Consider the following 6,000-nt stretch of genomic DNA (forward strand, 5'->3'; position numbering starts at 1 on the left):
TAGTACTATTACTATTTCCGTTTATACCATATCTTTTATAGTAAGCCTTTGGCTCAAGAACCGCATCTTAAGACTACAGGCACTACTGAACTCATATCACCTCATGTCAGTATTAGCATACATCATCTTCAAATGTTTGATGAGATTTGCAGTTTGGTTTGGAAAGACAGGCAAGGAAGTTGCAGGTGTTTGTACAAGGGATCTTGCTGCATACAGGAGTTGCCACAGTGTACATGTTGACGGATGCTGAAGCAAAGCCAGTCACTGGGCAGTTTTAGCTCAGGCTGATGAACGATTAGTACAGCCACTGCCAAGGGGAACAGCAAGGCTTAAATGGCTCAATAAAGTCACCAATCCTTACAACAACCCTAGGAAGCTGAGTTCCAGATCCAAGTAACAGCCTCCACAGACTTCACACAGCACTCCAATAAACTGATTATATGAAGGCACGTCGAAAAGTCCATGGAAAATGAAATTAAAGGGAAGCTTATTTTGGCATTAAAAAAATACGCTGAGCCCGGCAGGATGGTGCAGTGGTTAAGGTCCTCACCTTGTACACGCCAGGATCCCATATGGGCACCAGGTCTAATTCCAGCGGCCCCGCTTCCCATCCAGCTCCCTGCCCGTGGCCTGGGAAAGCAGTCGAGGACAACCCAAAGCCTTGGACTTTCACCGTGGGGGAGGGGCATGGGGAGGGGTGAGGGGGAACCTCAGAGCCTATGAAACTGTCACAGAATGCAAAATAAAAAAAAAAAAAAAAAAAAAAAGTAATACCAGTATTAATATTGGCTAAATTATAGTGATTAAACTGTAAGAAAAAGATTTTTCTGAATAACAAAAAAGACTGAAAAATGCTGCAATCAATTTTTCTTCATTCTTTTTCAATTTCTGCAATTGTCCAAACTTTATTATACATGTAGTTATGACAGTTATGTTTAATATGTCTGTATTTAAATATACTGCATATTTAAATACATCAATAAAGAAAAAAAAAAAAAAAAGCCTTGGACCCTGCACCCAAATGGGAGACCCGGAAGAAACTCCTGTCTCCTGGTTTCAGATTGGCTCGGCTCCAGCCATTACAGCCGCTTGGGGAGTGAACCATCATACGGAAGATCTTCCTCTCTGTCTCTCCTCTCTATATAGCTGCCTTTCCAATAAAAATAAATAAATCTTTAAAAAAAGTATGCTGGGATCTTCAAAGAATATACAGAAAAAGTCTTATTTCAAAGCTTTACATGAATGTTTATTTTTTTGCAGCAAAATAAATATTTTTTACAAATATTCAAAGCATCCTCATAGAATTGTTACCTCAATTCAAAAATGGGGACTGGACGCTAAGACAGCAGTTGATTCAACGGAGCCCATCTGCAGGCTGCCTGGGCTCGAGTCCCACCTCCACTCCCATTGCAGCTCCCTGCTAACTCACACCCTGGGAGTGTGAGTTAGCCACATACCAAGCACATAACGGGCCCCAAATGGAGTCTCGGCCTATCCCAGGCCTGGGTGTTGTGAAAATTTGGGGAGTAAACCAGTGACTAGAGAATCTGCCACAAACGCTTCCAACCTCTGAACCGATCCAGGTTGAAGCCAAGAGTCTAGAATTCCCACACTAGTCACAGACCCTAACCTGCTGCTGCCCTATGGAACACATTAGCAGGCAGCTGGATGGGAAGTCAGGCTCAAATCCAGGCATTCCAATAGGGCTGGCAGGCATCTCAAGCAACAGCTGAACTGTTGCCCCACAATCCCTGCTTCTTCCTACATGCTTGGCGCAGCACAGGGCCCTGGACAGCATGCACTCAAAGAATGTTTAAGAAACTAACGAAATCCATAAACATACTTTGTCCCAGCAAGTTCCACCTTTGCAAATGCTGTTATATAAATACCAAATACTTAGGTTTCTGCTCTGTGTTTTCAATATTAACTACACCGAAACAAGACAAGTTACCGGATTCTTTCACATGTATGTGATTCAAGAAAGGCAAGTAATCAAAGTGCTTTTTAAAGATCATCAAAGTAGCTTTCAAAAGCTGTATTTATGAGTGCTTTCATTTGAAATAATACACATAAACCCCGCAAAGAAACAATGAGATTTTACTTTTTTTATAAAGCAAAAATGCTTGCTAACATGGTAGATCGTACACAGAACAATTAAGGATATAACCTCCATGAGCCTTTAAAAAAATATGTGACTGAACTGTCTAGAGTTTGGCGAGTATTTCACCAACACTGTATTCTGACGCAATTGTGAAGTGGATTCCTGGCAATCTGAAACACCAACCACAGACTTCCAATCCAGCAGCAAAGGCGAGAAAGGTCTCCAGAGGCAATGTCAAAACTCTATCAACATTAACCCGCTCACAGTGCTCTGCCAGTGAAATGAAAGCAAGAACACATGTTCATCAACTCTGTGGATTGACATAAACTGGGGACATCACTAACTGGATAAACAAAAAGCAAGGTTTCTTAAAGATCCCAACAGTCATAAGAAAGAGTTCAAACGAGGATGAAATTCAATAAACGGCAAATCTCCTTTTTAGAAAACACAAGGCAGGAATCACCTCAGGAAAACAAAACAAGACAAAACAAAAAACACAAGATTCTACAACGCAAGCACAAAACAACAGTCTGAGGACATACTATGCTGGAAAAGAAAAATTACTAAACGGTTGAGAGAAAAGGAAGCATTCCTAATAAAAATCTCCTGTGACCAGCACTTTACCAGAACGCCTGCCATGTAGCCAAATAAGAAAACGAGACTAACATACACGCCACTGTAGGGCACAGGGAACGCACAGTGGGAGGGTCCCTCATCAAGTCACTGCTCCCTGTGAGCAGTATTGTTAGCAAGAAGACACGGGACTCGAAGGTACCACTGACTTACTCCTTATCTGGATACCGTTTTCAAATCTGCACATCACAACCTAGAGGGAATCAGGCAGCACTGGAATTTGTGACAGTAACAAACACAAGGAAGAGTGAGGCGGGAGAGAACTTTGAGGAGGAGTTTCTGGGAGTAATTCTCCGACACTCCGTCATCTGTTGGGGAAGCACCGGCTCATTCTCGCAATTACCCACACGGCCCCAAACAGGCTGAGCTCAAAGCCAGACCCATCTGACCTTCGTCCATGACTCTCTGAATTAGCACCTCTAGAAAGGGTCCCAGCGTCTAACGGACCTGGCTAAGCCCTCGGCGAAGAGTCTTAAGGATCACATCTTTCACTCTCCCGGCTGACTCGTGCCCACACCACTTTGTGGACGGGAGGGACGGGCATTCCAGAGCCCTGTCGCCGCCAGGGGATCCCTAACGTGGTCCCCCACCCCGGCCCCCCGCGATGCCAACTCACCGAAGGAAACTCCACGGGCAGACAGGCCCGGCCGACGCCTCGTCCACGAGTGGACACGACAAGGCCCAGGTCCCCCCGAAAAGCCTCCCGGAGCGCTGTCCCTCCTCCCCCGGTCCCCGGAAAGACACAGAAACAGAGACAGGGAAGCAGGGACCCCGACCCTGGTCCGCCCGCGTCCCCGAGCGCGCCATGCCCCGCTCCCTGTCCATGCCAGCGTCCACCTCGTCCACCTCGCCCCGTCTCCTCCCCCAGGCATCGCGGATAGCGGGAAGATGGCGGGACCCACCTACCGCAGCAGCCGCGCTCTCCTGCACCCGGAGCCCGGCCGGGGTGCGCCTCAGCTGGTTGGTGCCCGCCGCCTCGCCCCCCAAAACCAACACACACCCCAAACCACCACACCGAGGACACCGAGCCACTCGGCGCTGACGCGACCCCGCGACCCCAGCTGGGCGCCACCGCGCTTCCGCTACCATCGGAAGTCCCGCCCCGAGCCGGCGGAAGCCCCGCCCCGACGTCCGCGCGCCATCGCCGGAAACCGCCGGAGAGGCGGACAGCGCCTTCCTGCCTTCCTGTCCAGCGGCCGGCCGGTCAGCTGGCCAGCGAGGCTGGGGAGCGCCGGGCAGTGCCGGCTGTCCCCGCGGTGCTGGCGCTCGGTCGCCGCTGGCCACTGGAGGCAAGCGGGCCCGGCGCCCTCTGGCGGTGCCGGGAGGGCGCGTCCCTGTAGGAGTCGGGAGAGAAGCCGGGGCGCAGCCGCCGCCGGAGTCCTGTTTTGACCCCCTGCGTCCACCTCGTCCACCTCGGGGGTCGTTCCGCGAAGGCACAGCCTTCCTAGGAGCCCAGAGCATTTGTAACATGTGGGCAGGTGGGGGGACGCGCACTCGGGACCCCTCATGACATCGCATCGACTCACCGCTGCAGGGGTCCAGGGTGGTGGTCCACGGTCAAGCGGGTTTTAAGTCCATCTGCCCCTGTTCCAGTTCTCCGGGGCCTGAGAACTGACCCTTAAAATGCAAGCTCAAGGGTATCTCTTCAGTCCAAGCCGCTGGTTTTGCAGAGCTCCGTGGGAGGCTGGGTTTGGGCTGCACGGACAACCCGATGAAGATAGAACTATTAATATTTCAGCGTCCCTGCAGAAGATGACGCACCCCGTTTGCTTCTGAAATGTTTGATCACCATTGGCTAAAAAGAGAAAACACAATCAGCTGTTCTCGGCGAAAGGTGGGACTTGAACTGCGTTGTTTTTTTTTCCGCCTTTAATCTAGGCTAGGAAGACTACATAATAGACTTGGAACCATTACGTAAACAGTCCCCTGGCCTTACCCCAACAGCACCGGTCGGGCTTTTTAGCTCACCTAGAGTACATTGAAAACCAGGAAAGCATTTGTTTTTCTTCTCTGTAGGTCGAGACTCTTGCTGCCCCCTTTCAAAATAAAGCTCAAGATTAATACTCAAGAAGCAGCAATAAGGAAATAATTTGTTGCACATGGAAGAAACGTGCTGTATTTAGGGATACAAATGTTTGAAACATGTGCAAATTATTTCTGCAGTAGATTGATAAGGTGTTATTGCTGGACACGGTTGTGTAAGATGAATTTCGGATGTCACATTTCAGACTTGGTGGTTGTGACACAATTAAGTAACAATTCTGTTTAGCAACTGTTACAGGCCAAGACATTTCCTCTGGACAGGATCACAAAAAGAAAGGTTTGTGAACCCCAAACTTCCCATCGTAATAGGTGGGTAGTTTTTGACAGCATAGCACCCACAGTTCAGCTAGTAGGATATTAAAGTCCTGTTTTCTTTGATATATTTAGGATTCCACAAAAGTCAGTGAAATCAACTGAGTGTATCATGAGATGTGACAAATCCAGGGGGGAAAAAAAATCAGCCGTTTGAGTACCAGTCACTTGGCATGTCATGTAACAGAGCAACGGTTAAAACGCAGACTGTTCTGAACAACAACAACCAAAAAAAAAAATGCAGGCTGACACCAAAGCGCCTGTTCTTCCCACTGTACATTGGTTTGGTGGAACTGCAGTAACAAAACACCTTGCACTGTTTTACATAGCTGTCCTGAGGGCTGGAAGCCGTGTCTGAGGAGCAGGCAGGATCTGGCCCACGCTGCCCACCCCGCTGGGGCTGACCTTCCGTCTCTGCCCAGCGTGGAGCAGGATAACCAGCCTTCAGACGCTCTTCCTGGATGCAGTCGCTTCACTTGACATCTTTAATTTTTTATCCATTTGAAAGGCAGAGAGATCTTTCATCTGCAGTTTTCATTCTGCAAAGAACAAGTTATTTTTGTTACTAGAACCTCCCATTCCATTTTTATTTACAGATTTATTTATTTATTTATTAGAAAGATACACAGAGAAGGAGAGAGAGGAAGATCTTCTGTCTGTTGATTCACCAAGTGGCCACAACGCCGCAGCTCTACCAATCCGGAGGCCAGAGCCTCTTCCAGGTCTGCCACACAGCTACAGGGTCCCAAGGCTTTGGGCCACACTTGACTGCTTTCCCAAGCCACAAGCAGGGAGCTGGATTAGAATCGGCATCCCTGTGGGATCCCAGCGTGTGCAAGACCGAAGACTTTAGCTGCTAGGCTACTGTGCTGGGCCCCTCCCACCTCATTTTTATTGAACTGGGAGTGAGG

General features: G+C 48.7%; 1 protein-coding gene across 2 annotated transcripts in view; it reads right to left on the reverse strand.

The window, feature by feature from the left end:
- Window positions 1–3,772, reverse strand: part of WDR37 (WD repeat domain 37) — a 79,033-nt gene extending 75,261 nt beyond the window's left edge. The window contains exon 1 of one of the 2 annotated variants that reach the window (XM_058669540.1): window positions 3,641–3,772. The gene's annotated coding sequence lies outside the window, so the exon portion shown is untranslated. Of the gene's footprint in view, window positions 1–3,636 lie in introns of both variants that reach the window. The other variant, XM_058669542.1, reaches the window with a different exon arrangement.
- Between the last annotated feature and the right edge of the window lie 2,228 nt (window positions 3,773–6,000).

Source organism: Ochotona princeps, chromosome 10 (genome assembly GCF_030435755.1).
Source record: "Ochotona princeps isolate mOchPri1 chromosome 10, mOchPri1.hap1, whole genome shotgun sequence".
In the NCBI taxonomy this organism is placed as follows: Eukaryota; Metazoa; Chordata; class Mammalia; order Lagomorpha; family Ochotonidae; genus Ochotona; species Ochotona princeps.